General features: G+C 39.1%; 1 protein-coding gene across 6 annotated transcripts in view; it reads right to left on the bottom strand.

Moving 5' to 3' along the window:
• The window catches only part of Grin2b (glutamate ionotropic receptor NMDA type subunit 2B), a 461,196-nt gene that overhangs the window by 215,624 nt on the left and 224,408 nt on the right, over positions 1 to 21,164 (bottom strand). The gene's annotated exons all lie outside the window — the stretch shown is intronic.

Genomic DNA, 21,164 nt, shown 5'->3' with positions numbered 1-21,164 from the left:
TGCCACAGGTGTTGGACTGGGCTAAGCACTAAACTTTCACCCTTCTAGTGATTTTGAGCCTCTTCTGTTTTTTCCTTCCTTTCAAGGGAGAAGCCATTTCAAGTTTCCCCCATTTTAAGCTGCATTCCACCTGCCATTCTGAAATGTCAAGCTCCATATTTTATTTCCACCTTATAGCTACAAGAATCTGAAACTGCAAAATGAACACCCTCTCAGCCTTGTCTTTCTCTCAGTCCATTTCCCCCTGATTTCCTCCTGGGTAATGGCATCTCTTTTCTTGATCTGTGCCCACCTCTCTTAACCAATGATTCATTTCCATTTTATAACAATCCAGGCTAATAAAATTGTGTCTCTCTCCAAGGGGCAGTTCCTTTTTATCCCCCAGCTAAAGCTTCAAAATACAGTGACATGAGACAAGGAAACTGGGCATTTAGACAAAATTATATAGTGATTTCTTGGTTCAGGAACATATTGTTGTATAGCTGAGAAATTGCTGAGTATTTCTTGGGCAGCCACTACTGAAAAAAATACCAGGTGGGAAACATCCAGCTGGTGTGAAAGCTCCTGATTCAGAGAGGTGAGCTGCAGTTCATTGGCTATGCCAGAGCTGTTTGTCCCTATGGCTTGAACTTGTCACATTTCCCACAGGCTACTCAAAAGGAAGGAGTAGATGCACACTTATTTGCGGTGATTCTTTCTACTAAGGGTGAAGTGGCACTGATCCTGCCCCCCCCCACTGGCTAGAACACACAGTTGTTCTAAGAACCATGGAATTCAGAAAAGTAGGGAGGTTGGGGCCCCAAGAATAAACAGGTAAGGGGGAAGAAATTAATTTATAGATAGAGTAATTATATCATGTGTGCTCATTGCAGGCCCTGATCAGGATAAACCCCTCTTTGTGGACTTCTCCTATAACATAAGAACTGTTGTTCAGACCTGTCTTTATACTATGGTCATGTTATGATCTAAATATCTGGGTTTCCACTAAAATCATATGTTGAAATTCTAACTCCCTAAGGTGATGTTATTAGGCAGTAGGTTCTTATGGGAGGTGATTAGGTTACAAGGGTGGAACCCTCATGAATGGGATTAGTGCCCATCTTTTAAAAAAAGGGTCAAAGTGTTGCCTTGACCCTCCTATCTTATGTGGGACCAGAAAGGGCCACCTATGAACCAGAATAATCCATTGCCAACCGGCAAATCTTCTGACACGTTGGTCTTGGACTTCCCAGCCTCTACAACTGTGAAAACCAAATTTATATTGTTTGTGAGGTACCTAGTTTATAGTGTTTTCTTCTAGCAGCCCAAAAGGATTAAAATGAGTGGGAACATGAGACAACAAAAAGATTAATTATTCCAAGATTTACCAGCAGCTCACACAAAACTACAGAAACAGTAAAAGAAGTCCAGTGACAGAATAATTCACTTCAAATAGCTATTGCTTTAAAGAAATATCTGTTTAATTTTTCTTGTTATTACTTCTAGCTAAGGGAATTTGGGTTATTCTCCAATGGGAAATATTATCCCACGAGTTTCTACAAGCCCAGTGGTTATAGCAAAGCACAAAAGCTTTCAAATATACCTTAGGGTATACAGGGCTTGGGATGAAAGGGCTCCCAGCTGCAAATAAAGTTAGTCTACCTATTCTGTGACAGATAAGCAGGTATTATCATAAGAAGGTTCTTGACTCCATATACAGTTCCATATACAGTGAAACTATCAGTGGCTCAAACACACAGCAAGAATTAGCTTTCAGCAAAACCAACGAGGGTACCTAGCAGATACTCACATGATAATGGGATTAAATTTAAATACTCTCTCAAATTTACAAATGAACTTGTAAACACATCACCAGCTATTATGCAAAGTCAATGCATGGTGAAAGTAACAAAAGAGAAAATTAACATAGCTCTATCATACCCCGACCACTCTCAGATCCTTCCTTCTGATTCTATTGTCCTGCACAACTTCATCCTGGTTTTGACTCCTCTGCCTCCATCCACATGCAGCTTATCTTGCCAATCCTCCATTAAATAAGTGTGCTTTCCATGGCCATTTTACCTGGCACCAAGAGGAAGATACTGAAGGCAAACAGAAATCAAGAGACAGCTATAGATTGGGCAAATGTTTCCTGGCATAATGAGTAGTCCAGTGTTATTAATTTAGTTGACACATCAATCTGGTGTATAGTGGTCGGGAATGGACAGCTCTTTCTCAACAAAGCTTTGGGCTAACTATAAGTGGCAAATGGTGACAGGCTTTGCAAATTATGGCTACAGCCACAAATCAAAGTGCAATCTTCATGTGTGCATGGAGTGGAAAGGACTAGTGGCCCTGCATCCATCTTTGCAAGCGCCCGGCATGCACTGTGATCACCCATAAGTGATCAAGGATGAAGGACAGAGACATAATTCTGTTTGCAGCTCACTGTGCCTCGTCACTTACATTTTTATCTCCTAATGTCATTACAAAACACTGACATGCAGGGGTCCTTGGAATAGCCTCCACCTCCTACTGAAGATTCCCAGTCAAATTTATTGCATGAATGTACTTCTTCAACTTGTCTTGAGAGAATCTTTAAAGTATTCCTGAGTAAGATGCCACCTTAACTGAGATGAGCAATTAGCATGGGGAAGGTAGAATTGTACATTAGACTCAATCTGTCCACAGCCTTTATGTTGTACTCTCATTACTTTGATGTTCACAGTGTTTATTTGCTAATAAGAAGAAACAAAAACCAGTAGTTTTTCATGCTATTATCTGCCTCCAAAAATAATTGCCTAATTAGGAATGAAAAGGGTGAAATGACAACAGACCCAGCAGAAATACAGAGGATCATCAATACCTACTTCCAGAACCTATACGCCAATAAGATGGACAACACAGAAGAAATGGACAGATTCCTAGATACATATGAATTATCAAAGTTGAATGAAGAAGACCTAAAAATTCTGAACAACCCAATATCAACCAATGAAATTGAAAATGTAATTAAAAACTTATCAACCAAGAAAAGCCCGGGCCCTGATGGCTTCACTGCTGAATTCTACAAGACATTTAGAGAGGAACTGCTGCCACTACTGCTTAAACTCTTCAGTGAAATTGAAAGGGAAGCAATACTCCCAAATTCATTCCTGGAAGCAAGCATCACCTTGATTCCCAAAGCAGAGAAAGACCCAACTGAAAAGGAGAACTATAGGCCAATCTCACTAATGAACATAGATGCAAAAATCCTTAATAAGATACTGGCAAACAGAATGCAGAAGATCATCAAGAAGATCATACACCTTGATCAAGTGGGATTCATCCCAGGGATGCAGGGATGGTTCAATGTATGAAAATCAATACAATGTAATACACTATATCAATAGAGTCAAGGACAAAAACCATATGATTATCTCCATAGATGCAGAAAAACCACTTGACAAAATCCAACGTGCATTTATGATAAAAACTCTACAAAAAACTGGAATAGATGGTCTCTACCTCAAAATGATAGAAGCCATCTATGAAAAACCAACAGCCAATATCATACTAAATGGTCAAAAACTGAAATCCTTCACACTAAAATCAGGAACGAGACAAGGACATCCACTATCACCACTCTTGTTCAATATAGTTCTGGAAACATTAGCCATGGGAATTAGACAAGAGAAAGAAATAAAAGGAATAAAGATAGGAAATGAAGAAGTCAAATTGTCATTATTTGCAGATGACATGATACTCTATATAGAAGACCCCAAGAACTCCACCAAAAGTCTTCTAGACTTAATATCCAAATTCAGTCAAGTAGCTGGTTACAAGGTTAACACACAAAAATCAATAGCTTTCCTCTACGTGAATGACAGACTCACCGAGAGAGAAATAGGGCAAACAATTCCTTTCATAATAGCATCCAAAAAACTGAAATACCTAGGAATCATCCTAACAAAAGAAATCAAAGACCTCTTCTCTGAAAACTATGGTACTCTGAAAAGAGAGATTAAAGATGATATCAGAAAATGGACAGACATCCCCTGCTCCTGGGTAGGAAGGATTAATATAGTGAAAATGGCCATACTTCCAAAACTGCTATATAGATTTAATGCAATTCCAATTGAGATCCCAGCAGCATACTTCATGGACCTTGAGAAAACAATCCAAAAATTCATTTGGAGCAAGAAGAGATCCAGAATAGCAAAAGCAATTCTAGGTAACAGAGACATGGCAGGGGGTATCACAATCTCCAACCTGCAACTATACTACACAGCTACCGTGATAAAAACAGCATGGTACTGGCAAAGAAACAGACTTGAGGACCAGTGGAACACATTAGAAGATGCAGAAACAACACCAGACACACTCAGCCATCTCATCTTCGATAAAGGAGCCAAACACCCTCACTGGAGGAAAGATAGCCTCTTGAATAAATGGTGCTGGAAAAATTGGGCTTCAACTTGCCAAAGATTAAAACTAGACCTATATCTCTCACCATGCACTAAACTAAAATCAAAATGGATTAAAGATCTAAATATTAAAATAGAAACTCTGAACCAGTTGGAACAGAGGTTAGGTAGAACCCTTGAAGACATCGGTGTAGGAAAAGATTTTATGAACAAAACCTCAGTTGCCCGTGAACTAGCACAAACAGTCAACAAGTGGGATCTCTTCTTATTAAAAGGCTTCTGCATAGCAAGAGAAACCACCAGCAGTGTGAAGACACAACCCACAATGTGGGAAAAAATCTTCACCTGCTCTTCCTCAGACAAAGGTCTACTATCTCGAATGTATAAAGAACTTAAAAACATCAGACCTCCCAAATTTAAAGACCCAACCCAAAAATGGGCATCTGAAATGAACAAACATTTCTCAGACAAAGAAGTAGAAATAGCAAATAAATACATGAAAAAATGTTCAACATCACTGGTCATTTGAGAGATGCAAATGAAAACAATGCTGAGATTCCACTTCACTCCAGAAAGAATGGCTCCTATCATGAAATCAACCAATAACAAATGCTGGTGGGGCTGTGGGGAAAGAGGAACCCTGCTCCACTGCTGGTGGGAGTGTAGACTGATGCAACCACTGTGGAAATCAGTATGGAGATACCTCAAAGAACTAGGACTGGAAGTCCCATTTGACCCCTCTATTCCACTGCTGGGGATCTTCCCCAAAGAATTAAAAGGATCATACCACAGTGATATATGTGCACCTATGTTCATAGCAGCACAGTTTGTAATAGCTAAAACTTGGAAACAGCCCAAATGCCCATCAACTGGAGACTGGATAAAGGAAATGTGGTTTTTTATAAAATGGAGTACTACTCAGCCATAAAAAATGAGAAATTAGAGACATTTATAGCTAAGTGGATGCACATTGAGGCGATACTCTTCAGTGAAATAAATAGGACACACATGAATAAATTCCGAATAGTTTCTCTGGTGTGAGAAACTGAAAGTGTAAATAAGGACTAAATGTATAATAGGTAATGTGAAATAGGAAGAAAAGGGGCAAAGGGGAAGGAAGTGGGAGGGCTAAGGGAAAGGATAGAAGGGAATGGGATTAATATGAGAAAATGTAAAAATAGGAACAAAATCTTTGTAAATAGGGAGGACTGAAGGGGTTGAAGGGAGGGCTGGGCAAGGGTGAAAAATAAGAACCAAGAGAGACTATGTAAAGGTGCAAATTTCCAATGATGAATGTCATTATATTGTATACCTAAAATGTACCAATGATTAGAATGAATAATCGAAAATGTAAATTAGGAAGAAAAGGTCCAAAGGGGTAGGGGTAGTGGGAGGGGCAGGGGAAAGGAAAGAAGGGAAAGGAAAAATGATGAGAAATGGAAAAAATGGAAATAAAGTCTTTGTAAATAGGGAAGGGTGGAGGGCATGAAGGGAGGGCTAGGAATGGGGAAAAAATAAGGACCAAGATGCATTATGTAAAGGTACAATTCCCAATGAGAAATGTAATTGTGTTGTATACCTACAATGTACCAATAAAAGAGTTTAATAAAAATTTTAAAAAAAGAAAATAATTGCCTAAAGAATTAGCAGTACATGAAATTTTCCTTCTGCATCATCCAGATTTCCTACTGATTCACTTCTGAAATAAAGGATTAAGTCCACCAGTTACTGAAAATGCCCTTGGGAATAATCTTTAATTCAGTCCCCGACTTGGGATTGTCAGCTAAAAAGTGCCATTTGCCCAAAGTCATGGGGTAAACAAAGTTGAATAACTGGATTTCAACAGGTATATAAAGACCTGGTCTTTCTGCTCTAACTTAGGACAACTCTGAAGGATCAACTTATCGTCAGAGTCCTCCATAAGATCAGGTGGAGATTAAATTATATCGCTTTGTATTTCTCTCTCTGCCCAGTCGTGCCTGATCTTCCTTCCCTTTCATGGGGTTAATCTCAAAAACAGTCCTAATAAGCCTGCATACCTCAGTTTTGAAATCTGCTTGCCAGGGAATCTGACTCTACTTCCCTTTCCAACATGCAAAGGAGGTAGCTTAAAAGAGAACATTACATCTATTTTCAAATACCAAAACAGTAGAAAGATAAGTCTTTTCCCCATTAGCTCCAGGGGAGAGAACTAGAACCAAGGAGCAGAACTGAGAGGCATTATTTGGATCAATATGTATAATGCATTTGCAACAATCACAGCTTTTTAAAATAGAATGTACCTCAGAATGTAGTGAGCTCTCTGTCACTGTGACATTCAAGTGGAAGCCACTTATCAGACAAAGGTTTTCTCCCTAAGACTCCAGAAAATCCTAGGTTCACCTTGTAGTTCAAATATCAGCTCTTTGGTAAATGCCACCTTTTCTAATACCCCAGTGAAGGTAGTGTTTTTACAACATTGTGTATGTGCTTCTACCATAGCATCTTTTCATACATTTGTGTTTGCCTCCCCTCATGAAAAATTTGTTTCTCAAGAACAGTAGCTATACCTTATTCATATTTGAATCCCTAGGCTGTGCATGATTTTTAAAAAGTGTTTATTGTATTAATATTATAGGGAAGTTTTTTTATTAAGTGGGAAATTAACTGAAATGACATTGATGATCTCATCCAGCTCCAAATTTCTTTGCTGATGATACATGTCCACCTTGTGGAAATAAGATCCATTGAAAATTATATGTAAGCTACACTTTCATAAAATGTGAGGGGATCCTTGTTGTAGCCAGCCAGGGTGGCAGAAAATGTTCCTGACAGTTATTTACTCCCTTTGCAGTAAACCTCTTAAAAACATCAACTGTACTCACCCAATCCAATCTCTTTTCTCCGGTTCACTCTTTAAACAGACTCCAATCAGACTTTCAGCCCCACTGCTCAACTGAAGTCTCTTTTGTGAAAGCAGCGGTGACTTCTGCCCTATCTCCTCCAGTCTATGCTCAACAAAGAAGCAAGAATATCTTCTTAAAACTTAAATTGTAGGATGTTACTCTCTGCCCAAAAACCCTCAACGGGGCTTCCTGATTTGCTAAAAAGGAACAGCTAATGTTCATGATGTAGACCCTGCATTGCCCCTCAGGCCCCAGGTCTGCAGCCTCCCTCTTCCCCACTCTGCTCCGTGCACTCTGCACTCTCCTGAGCACACCTGCACATTCTTGCTCCAGACTTTCTTCTAACTACTTCCTCTGCCTGAAACACTCCTCCTCCAGCTACCAGGTGTGCACAGGGTAAACACGTGTATGTTCTTCGAGTCTGCTAGATTTCACTTTCTTGACAAAGCCCTCTCAGGGCTGACCACCCGAAGGTGTGCTACAGCCTGTCCTTCCTTGTCATGGGCAGGTCTGGTCCTCTTAATCAGCTCAACTCTCTCTTTTTATCACTCTATTTATTCCCATCTAACAGTCTACAAATAAGGATTCCTTATTTGATGTACTTATTATGAACTCACTGTTGCTTCCCAGCTAGAATGTGAACTCCATGAGGACAGGGGAATGGTTGTTTATTCAGTGTTGTAACCTAGAACCTAGCATATGGCCTGGTTCATAGCGGGCTCTTGGCAAATATTTGCTGAATTTAACAAATGAGGTAACTGATGCTGCAGCCAGATAATTCTCAAATCTCTGTTAGCTATGTGTTTGTGACTATACACTACGACATCCTAATGTCTTTTACATTATTAAAATTGTAGTACTTTATAACATCTTAGGCATTATGGTCCTGTTAAAACATCTGTGTAATTTCAGATAAAGTAAGTCTGAAGTTTTTTTCATATTAAATGCACAAAGAAAATTCTCCTTTGTTCCACATTAAGTTCTTGAGGGGAATCTATATCTCATAAAAGCCCCAAACCACCAGGCTTTCACTGAAAACTTTCTTCACTGCCACCAGATTCACGAGACAAGTGTAGAAATGGTAAGCTGACAGGCCAGGGCCACCCCCACTCCCCTGGGAGAAATTCTGGGTATTCTTTCTTTATTTCTTCTACATTTAGTACAGAGTAGAAACAACTGGGGAGGGGCGCAAAATCTTTTTCTTCTTCCAGAATAAGGGAAAGGAGTTTCCTCCACCCATCCAACTTCAGATCACACCACTGTGTTTTCGGATGATGAAGGCTGGGACTGCATACCTTTGGGATAGGATTAAATAGGGGTGTTTGAGGGAACAATGACTTGCAAGATGGGAGGCATCTCATCACCATTAATCATAAATATCATGAGTGAAACACACAAGGAAGCTCACTGATGGATATTCATGATCGCTGCCGTCTGTTTTGGTTTTTGTTTTTTGGGGTACTGGGAATCAAACTCCAGTCCTTGTGCTTGTGAGGCAGGTGGTGGAACCACTGAGCTAAATCCCTGGCCCGCTCCCATTTGTTAAATGCCAGAATCATTCTTTCCTTTAGACCCTTGCACATGACAAAGAAAGAATACTGGGTAGTCTACAGCCCAAGAACAGAAATTTGAGGAGCCTGGGCCAGTTTAAGAGCCACTCTCGATAACTAAATGACTCCCTCAGAAGCCATTATTCTTTTTCTTATTTATTCTTTCAGAAGATAATTTTGCTTTCTCCTTGAATTTAGCTCCATTCTCTTCTCCTGGCTGATTCTCCCTCTGGGACATGCTTCATTCCCATATTAAAGCCACAGTTGAGAAACAAACTAAAGGCATTCAGTTTGAGAATGTTTACAAAATTCTTCGTATTTTAGGTCTCAGAGATGATTACACAGCAAGAAGAAAGCTTATAAGCAACAGGAAGGGTAAGAAAAGAATAGAAAGGCAGATTCTTTTCCACTAGGATACCCACCTGAATTACAGAATTAAATAAGGGAGCAAAGGGCTAGGGAACACTAAGAGCACTTGTAGGGTGTGCTTGTGGTCCTCTGTAAGGTATCCAGACTGCCAAAATCTTAACAAGGTTATTTCATCTCATCTTAAATTAAAATTCCTCTCTATGGCCCGCTCCATTATACAGATCAAAACAACCCTCAGATGGATTGACTTGTATTTTTATTAAGAGATTCTTTTCTATAAAAGAGCAAGCTGACAAGTTCAGCAACAATACAGTTCTGTGACTGAATAGATACACTCTTAAAAATGCAAGGAAATAAGGTAGGGGAATACGAGAAGTTTTCGAAAATTGAAATAGGTAGAGAAAAATAGTGAAAATATTAAAATAACATTGTTAGTTAAGTAGGAGGGTTATCAATAATCAGTTTATTTAGACAAATTTACAAAATCATGTGTATTCAACACCAATATATATGTAGACATCTATAGCATAAAAAGAAAGGCATCATAAAACTAAATAATTAAAGAGAAAACAGATCACTTCTAATTAAGTATGAGATACTAAATCCAAAATTACCTTATGCCATTGAAATCTCTCCATTTAACTTATGCTGGAAGGGTAGAGGCTACAGAATTGTGAATAATATTAAAGAGCAGGGTTAAGTACAAACCAGTGATGTACTTGACGTTCTAGTAGCATTTTTCAGAGTAAAGATGTTGACATTTGTCTCAAATAAATTAACGTTTCCATCTCCTCATTCACATTTGATCAGAACATCATGTTCATATACTGAGGGAAGCAGGAAAGAGAAGAGATGCCCGTGGGAGCAGAAGGGTAGAAAAGACATTTTATATTTGATTAAGCCAGGAGTGCTAGTCCCTCACTTCCCAAAAATAGCAAAAGCATCAGTGCTAGAGACAGGGACTATGTTTGTCTACATGGCTCTCTTCAAAAGATCCCTGGAAAACAAAGAGCTCTTTGTCCTCATGTCCCTGCTCCATGTGAAGAGGACTGAGCATAGCTGAATTTTGAATGTGGATCAGTCACCCTCTTTTGGCAGATTAACAAGCTATTGTTTCCAATGGCTAAATCCAGAAAAACATTTCCTGAGAAAGTTTGTTTCACCAAACAGCTAGTGATCAGTTTTCCTAGGTCTCTAGATTGGAAAGCTAATCGCTAGTTTCTCACACATAAGCAAAGCAGCTTTGAATATATTTACATTTCCAAAGCCTATTTGGTCATCTGTCTAAAAGTGGCAAGCATTTTGAAGGGTTCCAGAAATAAAAATAAAATTGCATAAAGGAAGATTTAAAAAATATACATACATACATATATACATATATATATATATATATATATATATATATATATATATATATATATCTGTGACATCTTATCAGCACCTGCCTGTCCTAGCCTCAGTGAATCATAGGAGTTTGAATTTTAGCCACCAGGCACTGCCTTCTAATCTTAAAACTAGGATTGACCAAGTACTGCCCTCACCAACACCTTCTTCCAAAGTTGGCTGGGCCACTCTAAGCCCAGTACCTGATTCACCCGCTGTGACTCTACCTGGGTACAGACACAGCCTCTAGGTGAAGCGATGTGACCAATCAATGGACAAAGCTGCTTCCTCGTCCTGGCATTTATTCCAGTCTCTACTGTATGAGGAGTCCTACTCAGGACCTCCAGTGACTTTGAACTGCTGATCACTAACTTCCTGAATTCTTGATGCAGGGCCTTGCTCCCTGTATCTGCAGATTCCAGATGAGGTCCGACACCATCTTCCTTGTTCTATACAGTGAGGTGGCTAGGAAATTAATATTAGCAACATGTTTTTGTTGTTTTGTCTACTTCTATATCGACCCCCTGAGTATCCCCACCTTCATGAATCACACTGAGGAGGTTGCTAGATCATAAACAGCAACCAGGGATTCCTGACCTCCACTCTGTGGCAAGCAAGCCCAGGGAAGGGTTAGGTCCAATCTTTTTCAGCTCTCTGCCTCTCCCTAGGCTTATCATTTAGCTTCTGCATAGCCTACAATGGAGTGGAAATGGCATCTAATATTTGATTAGTTGCATCCAAGTCTGAGATTTGTTTTGTTTACTTTATACTGAAAATTGCTGTCCTTTTCCAGAGTTGTTCAACTTCTACTGTCTATGACTCATGTAAACCTGCTGACTTTTAGCACTTAAAAAATGGATCTTTAAGAGTTCAGAATTCCTAATTGCTTATGCTTCCTTCTCTTTCCCTTTAACTCTGGTGGGAACAGACATATAAAATCTCATGGAGAATAAAATACAACATTCTAGAACAAATACAAGTCCTTAATGGAGACTGGCAGAGAATCACACTCATACTAATGGAGAATCGCACCCATACTAATTTTCTAGCCACACATTCTTATCCATAGTCCTAAGAAAAAGCCTACCCATTTCTTTATCCACACAAAAAAATAATGTTCTACTTAGAATGTATAAATGTTGTGGATTGAGCTTCCAAAACAGTCACTCTCTCTGACCCAGCCAGTCCCCTCTGATTTACCAGTACAAACCCTGCCAACATCCCTGGAACTCCTCGTTGCTATAATCAGCACTACAACTGGGCCTGAGATGTTTTCCTTTTCTGTCTCCTTTGCCCACAGCATTGTTTCTAGATACCATTCCCATGGGAATGTCCTAATTGACCCCCAATCCCAGCCCAACCAGTGGACCATTCTCCCCTTTGGGACCTTGAAGAGCTGAAACACTGTCAAATGTCTCAACCTGACTCTGGAGATTCAAGCAGGCACAAGAGGCTGTAATCACGTAAGAAAAATACCAACATTGGTAAATCTTTCCCAGAAATAAGAATTTGACAAGTAAAAGAATAGTCTACTTAACTCTTACTTTGAAATTTGCTTATTTTCTTGCTTTCAAACCACCAGTGATGTTCAGCACTTTTATAGTTCATATCATTTCACCTGAATACTTTTCCTCTGATAGAAGTATGTAAGCAGAGAAAGGGACTCTTCCAAAGAAAATGCCAATTATTATTTCAAACAAAAAGTCAGGACTGGTTTTTCTCACCCATCTTTGTCAGACTCTCTACACAGCCATTGTTATAATCTGATACTAGCATTTATTAACAGTTCATCTGGATCCTCACAGTGGGGCCTCTGAATCATCCCAGACAAGTGTGAGCTTCACATGCAGTCTTATTATCTCTAGAACTGACTGTCAGGCAACCCACCTGAAGCTATCAGGCTCACATCAGCTGGCTGGGAATGCTGATCTGTGCTAGCAAAACAAAATGGGGCATCCTTATGGCTCACCAGTGACATTATGATGTTAATTTGGTGCTGATGAAAGCTACCAATATATTCATCTTTTATAAGCTCAGATGAAACTCTCTGTTAAGTAACACTAGTCCAAGTCCTCAAAGAACAGAGTGGCTTGAGCAGTCACTAGTCCAGCTCAGACTAGGACCACCACTAAGCCAGTTTAGGGGAATGTAAAGTGGAATCAGATTATCCCCCAAGTCTTCAAAGAAAATTCCACAATTCCAAATGTCCAAAATTCCACAATTCCACAGTTAGGTGAACCACTGTTGATTCCATCTCACTGCAGATGAAGACCTTTGGGTATCATGCTTTCTTTGGTAAAAGGTACAGAACAGGCCATCAAAAATTTTATCAAACTGATGATAAGATGGATGATGGTTTGCAATAGTTTTGTGCAAAGATTATTATTAAACCTAATTTCAGCTTTTTCTTTCTAGACATAAACAATCTTCTTTCTTTTTCATTTTTTTATAGTTCTTTCCACAATCCCTCCCCCCAACTTCTTCCTCCTCCTCTATCTCCTTCTCCTCGTTCCAGTGCTAAGGATCCAACTCAGGGCTTGCATGTACTAGATAAACATTCTAGTTCTGAGCTACACTCCCAAGTCAATAATATATACTGAGTTGTTTATGGTGTTCTTGGTGCCATCCATACATAATGCAAATTAATTCCCATATCCTTATGAAAAAGAAAGCTCCATTATCTACTCTTTTCATTTTAACAGTAGAGTTTTTTTGCATTTGTATGGCACTGGGGATTGAATCCAGGGCATGCTGAGTACACACCATACCACTAAGCTACACCCCAGCCCTCCATTTTACTAATAGAGACAGTGAATTTTAGAGTAGTTGAGCACTTTTCCAAGGTCACTGCCGGTGAGAAAGCTTTAAACAAATCTGATTCAAGGCGTACATTCTCGACCACTGTACCACACAGCGTTCAAGTGTCCTTCATTAAATTCTGGGAGCTCCCATTAAAATTGTCCACATATCCTCACTTAATTGAGAAGTACAGAACAACCACAGCTCTCTGGTATAAGTCTGGTATAAGTCTAGCACCTGCCCATTGCAGTACAAAGATTATTTTCATAAAATCCTTAAGCTTCATTCCCAGGCATCCATCCTCCCACTGGCACACTGGTGCTGCTAACTAGTGATGGCCTTTTACATGTGTCAGCCCTGTAGCACGTTCTATTGGACATACATTCAATTGGTTTTTTATAATCTTATCACTTGCTTATCAAATACATTTTTATTAAATGCTTATCTGGTACTACTGGAGGACGTCGAAATGAAGTAGAAATCCTGATTCTCATCTTGAGGTGAGTTGATGGGAAGGTAGGATCAAAATATACAAAATAACTGATGATTTTGCTAATTTAAATTATAACGAAGTTTAGAATGTAAGTGCCACCAGAATGATAAGGGGAAAAGGACAGCATTCTGGACAGCATTATTTTTGAAGCTTCTTCCTACTTATTCGTCTCTGCCTGCTTTTCCACCAGTTCTGTATAGTGAACAAACTAAACATCCATTTTCATTTCAGTCCAAATGCCAGACACCAGTAACCAGTAACCAGTAACCAGTAACCAGTAGAGACACCAGTAACACTGGGCCTTGAGCTCAACTTTCAGTTTGTCCTCAAGTGGACAAGAAGCCTCTGATATCTACTATCTCTGGCAGCAAGACAGGGCTGATGGACACATCACATAGCATCATATCCAAATAGTATCCAGGGTCTAAATGAATTATATATAAGTGCTTTTTCTTGATCTACTCAGTCTTTCATTTTCATCTCGGAAGATTAGATTACTATGACAGGTTTTGTCCTTTATGAAGTCAGGCTCCCTGGTTTAAAATCCTTCTTCTCTTCCAATGACTGCAAATTGATTTTGTTAAGATTTCTTTTCAGTATTCCTTCAGAAAAGCTAAGGGAGTGAACATTTTGAGTCTCTTCTTTTCCCTCAATATATTTGATTTCTTTACATTAGACTTCTTTCCTCTGGCCTTCTATTAGTTTTCAATCAGACACATTGGTCAGTAGATCCATCAACTGTTTAAATGTTCTTTGTGTAAAAATAACCTGGGTTACAAATTTGTATTCCAGAATCTCACAAAAGTAGCCTGATAGCAAATTTTCTTTCTTCACGTCAATTTATTAGTTTCTGTGTACTTAAAAATATATATAGATGACTATCTAAATGCTATTAGTTCTCAAAACTGCCCCTTGTCTATTAAAAAATATGATTCTTTATCTTTTTGGTGATTAATCAAGGGTAAATTTTAAGAACTACTTTAACTCTTAGTCTCATGAAATTAAATGAATATATAGTAGTATTACCATCCCTGGGTAATAACATGGTAACAGTTCCTCACTTTTTGCCAAAAAAGCATGCCACAGTCTGAGTGAGAGATGCTGCCTAGTGCAAACTGAGTGGGGTACAAGTTCTTGTCTGTATGGTAGTGTTTATACTGGTTATATATGTAGCAATATTTCATCAGTTAGTTACCAAAAATCATGGGTTTGGTTTCCAAGTTATGCTTCACACAAAGAGAAAGGACAGTTTGGCTCATAAGTAAATATTTCCTTTCATTTATATCTATGAGTTCCACAATGGTACAAAGATAAACAAAATTATCTACACAAGAGCCCCCGAAAGACCTAGTCAGAAACTCCACCAGACCAATAACCTAGTTGTGGTAAGTTCTTAATATTGAAGTCTTTGGAAATGAAGGGTTAGTTCATCTCTCCTTAATCCTCTCAATTTCTTAATTCTTTTTTTTGTTGTTTTTTGTTTTTTGGTACCGGGGATCGAACTTGGGTCCTTATGCTTGTGAGGCAGGCAGCAGAACCACTGGGCTAGATCCCCAGCCCATCAATTTCTTAATTCTTTTTTACTGCAAGGTAGAACAATTCCCAGATTCCCATCTCTGTCCCTTCCTATAAAGGCAAAGCTTCTCTTGCTTTGACCACAATAAAACCTTTTGAATACCTCACTGGCTTTATTTATTAAATATGTACCAGAAGAGGATTTCTATCCACTTTGCTCAGTGAAGGGTTTCTAGAATCAGAATTAGTTAGATAAGCCTCCCTCTCTGGTGGTTGAGTAATCATACTCCATTTTCCTTTTGGCTTAGCTTCCTTTGCTCACAGCCTTGGCTGCTCTTTGCATAGCACAGGTACTGACAATAGCAGGAGGGGGCCTGACCGAAGCAGCTCACCTCTCAGCTGCCAGGGCCTACAGTCTATGCCTGGCTGGAGAAGAAGCCCAGGCCATCAGACCAAAACCAAAACCCATCAATGAATGGCTGATATTTCCCCAGTGACATGAAACAGAGTGAGGACCTTGGCAAACCAAGATCATGAGCACTAGGAAATAACAGGAAACAAAAGCTTTGGGATAGCAGAGGAAGACTAAAGTAGAAAAGGAAGTAGATCAGACATATTGGAGAAGCAGAGATAACTTTAAAATACTTTTCCTGGGGAAAGAGTACACAAACTGGTGGGGGGTTCTTCATCTTCATAGTTTTCCAACTCTTTTCATATATAGCCTCATAATATATTGCCTGATATTTTGTTTTTGTTGTGTTTTTTGTTTCTAATAATTTACATGATCTTTACTCTTGCTAATTAAAAGAACCTAACTCAAAACAAAAAGGCCACTACTAGTGTTAATTTTTTACTTTATAATATCATCTTTGGAATTTATTCTACAGCTTTCCATTTTCATGAGGCAGATGTTTGCCTAGAATTTCACCTTGTTCAGAATTCAATAGAGTAGAGATATAGTGAGGGCCAGGCCTCATTCCTGGCAGACTGTTGAGCAAAAATAGTGGCTGGACAGAGTTCCTTCAGTAGCACAAGGTCATTCACATAAGATCCTTCCACCTCCAGCCAACGCCCTTTTCTTATTTCCCTCTTTGCCTTCAATCCAGTGGCTGGTTGTAATATTCATTCAAGTGTGGCTTTTCATCACATGGGAGTAAAGATGTATGGTGAGCTTGCCACATTCATACCCAAGTCTTGTGCACACATTCCCAAGACTCAGACACATCCCTGAAGGTGCAAGATACACATTGGCAGCCTTCCTCCGTCTGTTCTTTTATCTCCCCAGCCACTGGTATTTATTCAGTCTGTGACATATGGCTAACATAGAACTGGGCACAGCAAGTAGGTACAATTTACTGGGAGATAAAGTCAAATCATACACTTGAAGATTTGCAGTTTTCTGGGAGATAAGATTGCTTGCTTCAGGAAGCTAAGTAACAGACACTAACAAAACCGCCTCCCTTTCACAACATTGAAAGGGTTAATCAGAAGTTGTTTCCAAACCAAATCTGCCCTGAGTTAAATAAGTAACCCCACTGAAGGTGGGACTGAACCAGTCTAATGAAAGATGAGGAGCAGAGTCTCGTGATACCCCATGATGTACAGAGCCACTGGGGCCCACATAAAACTCAATCAGGGCGTAAAGAGGGATATCCACGCAACATCAGGCAAATGTTAATCATTTCAGAAAGTGAGATATTTATTTTATCTGAATTTCTATTTTATTTGGATATTTGCTCATCTGAATATGGTTCTTGGTTTCTAAAATTTTAACTACATCTCATTCTTCATAGTCTACCTTTCTCAAGTACTTTATTGATAGGCCCTTAATGGAGTCAAATTCACTCCAGTGTTCAGCTTTTCCTTGGTGCATATAAAATTGTAATGTTCAAATCATGTCTGCATGTCCAAATCATGTCATTTCCCCATGTCTCCATGAGTGTAGGATGGAAAAACTTGCTCTGGCCACCAAAGTTAGATCTCAGTTTCTTCTGAATCATTAGGCAATTTACAATAACCTATCTTCTCATGATCATTTCAAAAGAGTTTAATTTTCATCGATGTTGACCAAATTTGGTTCACTCTAAGAGTATCAGAATATAACCAGATAAAATATTAAGTTTATCCTCTGTAAAATGATGGCTGAACAGCTGTCCAAACACTAGTTTCTGAAATATTTAATAGAGTTCACTGAAATTTGTTATGTGAGAAGAGGTTACAGAGTTATTTGTTAGTGCTGAGATTAAAGTAAAACACTAATTTACCCCTTCGGATTACAATCTCACCACAAGCCACAAACCCCTATTTTAATCACACAGGGAGGTAAATGTATCCTATTCATTCTGAGAGTAATGATCTAAAGATGTCCTGTGATGGATTCTGTCCTACAAGAAAAAAGAGGTGCAGACCTCCAGATATCCCTACACATTCAGTCCCTGTTTCATCCCCAATCCTCAGCCTTTGTGGTGATTTTGATAGCTCATTTCCTGTAACCATCATTTCATAATGGCCCCACAAGAGAAAAATCTGAAATTTAGATTTTCCTCCTTATAAACCTACATGGTTTTAAAAGAAAGAATTATGTACTAAGAAGCCAAGATAACAAAGCAGTAAGTACAAAAAAGGGGGGTAAGCATATTGCTGCTATAGAACTCAATTTAGAATCAGAAAATTGAATTCAAATCTGAATACTTCTTAACAATGTGACTTTAGACAAGTTATTTAACTTATCCAAGCCTCAACTTCCTCTGGAAAGTGAAAGTGCTAGTTCTTAATTTGTAGAATTGTAAAGAGGATTAAATGACACCAAACTTCTTGGTATAGTACCTGACACACAGTAGGTTCTCTGGTTCAGTAACTACGAGTGTATTGATCACATGCAATGGCCAAAACTACAAGAAAGGAAGAGTATTAAAGCACACTGGTCTACAAGCTTGTTAAGTTGCTAAGTCTCATCATCATTTATTGTCCTCATCATCTGAGCATCAGTCATATTGGATAAAATACAGCTTCCAAGTTTGACTGGACTTTGCTATAACCCAGAGCAGCATGGGCTTCTGAGTTGTTTTCTTCTAATATGCAAGAACCTGCACGTCACAGGCTTAGCAGAGGTCCCACTGATTCTTTCCATGACTTGAGGCCATGCACTAGCTGGATGATTTCTATGATTTTCAGCCCAAGGGACACACTTTTGGCTCTTTCCTGCTTCTTGCTGTTCTGTAGAACATTCAACAACCCACTGACAACACTGGTTCTACTGTTCCCTAAAGGTCATCTTCTTCAGCTATTGTTTCCAGCTACCATCTGGTCTCCTGGTCTCAGATGGAACAGCTTCCACTGGGTAGGCTTGGCAGGTGTCATTTTCATAGCTCTTTGCCATCAGGCTGCCTTCCTTTGCCAAACACAATTCCTCTTCACTATCTCAAGGAAAACCGTTTTTTCTTCACATGTGAAAATCAAGACCTTTTTTCTATGTTTGTCCCAATTTTAGTTCTTCCCCCAATTTAAGGACTGTCACCAGTTTTTGGCCCATTTGCAGACTTGTTTATTCTGAGGATAAAGGAGGTCTAAACTGAGCCACTTATGCTCATACATGTCCCCTGGTTAAGCCACCAGCTCCACCTACTTCTGATTCTCTTGATGACTCGTCAGGCAGGGTATATGCCCTGGAATATCCATCTAACCAAAGTTTTACAGTAAAATTCTCCAAGGGCACCCATAGAGTAATGCAAAATAATACCTACTAAAAAAGAAGCAGCATTTAAGTCATGCCTGAACAGAGCATATAGCTAGACTAAGAAGAAGATAAAATATAGAATAGAAATTGAGGTTGTAAATATCTGAATCACTTTAAGACACAGTTCTGACACAGGCAGCATAACACCCTTGTTAACAGATTTTTTTTTCTTTGAGAAATTATCTAATTTCTAAATATCTTCACAGATGCACAAAATAATCATACTTTCCAATGCTATTTGTCTTCACTTCAAAGATTCCTTGCTCTATATGAATGTATTTTTGTTGGGAAAATCTCAATCTCTGTTTTTTTTTTTTATAATATTACTGGTAAAATAATATTCTACAATGTGTCATCCAGGAAGGTCCAGTGATGTCACTGATGGTGGTCATGGGTGAACTTCACATTGTAACACAAAGAGAGTAGGAACGTGAATAATATTAATTTTCTGGGGGTGTCAGGTTGGAGGGGATGATTAATATTGCAAAGGTGACTGGTCTTTGTGTATTCCCAACCAGGGACTAACAGATTCATGCTTGGCATGTCCCTTCCCATCCATCCACATCAAAATTATGAGGGTCAGGCGAGGGATTTAGCTCAATGGTTCCAATGCCTGCTGTGCAAGCGCAAGGTTCCGAGTTCGATCCCTGGTACCAAAAAAGAAAAAAAACTATGAGAGTCTATGAAAGAGAAAATTTTCCCTAAAGGTCTATACTTTCTTTGCTTTTTTTTCAAATTCAATTTTTACATTATCTAAACTTGCTAGTGTGTCATTAGCTGTGAGTTTGTGTATGCACAGAACTGCACAATAATTTGTGTATATGCACAAAAAAAGAAGGGAGTCATCACAGAAAGACTTTTCTTTAGACCACACATCTGTAACATACAATGAGGTGGGTTTGTGGCACAATGGGACTTAGGAGTGTTTGGTAAGGGAAGTTGCTAGCACCTCTTTGATAAGGTGGGCACAGAAGATCACCTTGGGACAGAAGTTTCTCTTTCAAACTTACTAGACACTCTTCTGCTGTATGTGTGTGTGTATATATATATATATATATATATATATATATATGAAATACACATTTTCATGTAGAGACCCCTAATAGCACAGGAAAAAGTTAGAGCTCTCTATGAGACACTAAAAATTCTGTGAGTGAATCCAGCTCAACATAGGGTTTATAGAAGAAGACCAGCCTAGACCACCATAGGCTGAATCTGGAAATCCTATCAGACATGTGTACCCTGGAAAATGGTCCTGTCTAGGGAACAGCAGATGAGAAAATTAATTAACTTGAAGCACTGCAAAGCCTAGGCAAAGGCAAAAAATAAATCAAGCATAGTGTATCAGCCTATATTCTGCTATTATAACAAAATACCTGAGGCTGAAGAAGTTATAAAGAAAAGAGGTTATGCAGCTCACCATTTTGGAAGTGGAAAGTCCAAGTAGTATGGTGTCTATGCTGACTTCATGATAGAACACATCACAATGACAAGAATAGCTATATCTGTGTATACCTATATCTATATGTATGGGGGAGAGGAGTCACATGGAAAGCCAGGAAGCCAGAGCATTGGGAGGAGACTGGCTTGGTCTTTTATAACAACTCTCTTGGAGAACTAACTCAGGGTCACCCTAGAATTGCATCACTTCCTCATGAGGCCACACTTCCAGTGACTTAATGACTCAGTCAATTCCCACTAGGCCCCACCTCAAAGTTCTCACCACTTAGAATCATGGCCACATTGGTGACTAAGCTTCCAGCCCATGAACCTTTGGGGGACAAGCCACATGCAAACATTAGCATGAGGTCGACTAATAGATTTCTCAGACTGTCTAGATGTCTCTCCATCTGAATCAGGTTGACCCATGACCTGAGTAAACTCCTGGTGTTCTTGAGCAATCTGGTGACTTTGGAAGGGTGACATTTTCCCCTTGCTATTATGGAAAAGAAGGAGTTTTAGTAATAAATTGAAAAATAAAAGGCATGACTCCTCTTTATACTCCAAGATGATAACTGATACAGATGGGTACAAAATCAGGTACACAGG

Source organism: Heterocephalus glaber, unplaced genomic scaffold (genome assembly GCF_053883595.1).
Source record: "Heterocephalus glaber isolate CG9 unplaced genomic scaffold, H.glaber_assembly_v1.0 deba00001444, whole genome shotgun sequence".
NCBI classification, from domain to species: domain Eukaryota; kingdom Metazoa; phylum Chordata; class Mammalia; order Rodentia; family Bathyergidae; genus Heterocephalus; species Heterocephalus glaber.
This window is presented reverse-complemented; position numbering and strand designations above follow the sequence as displayed.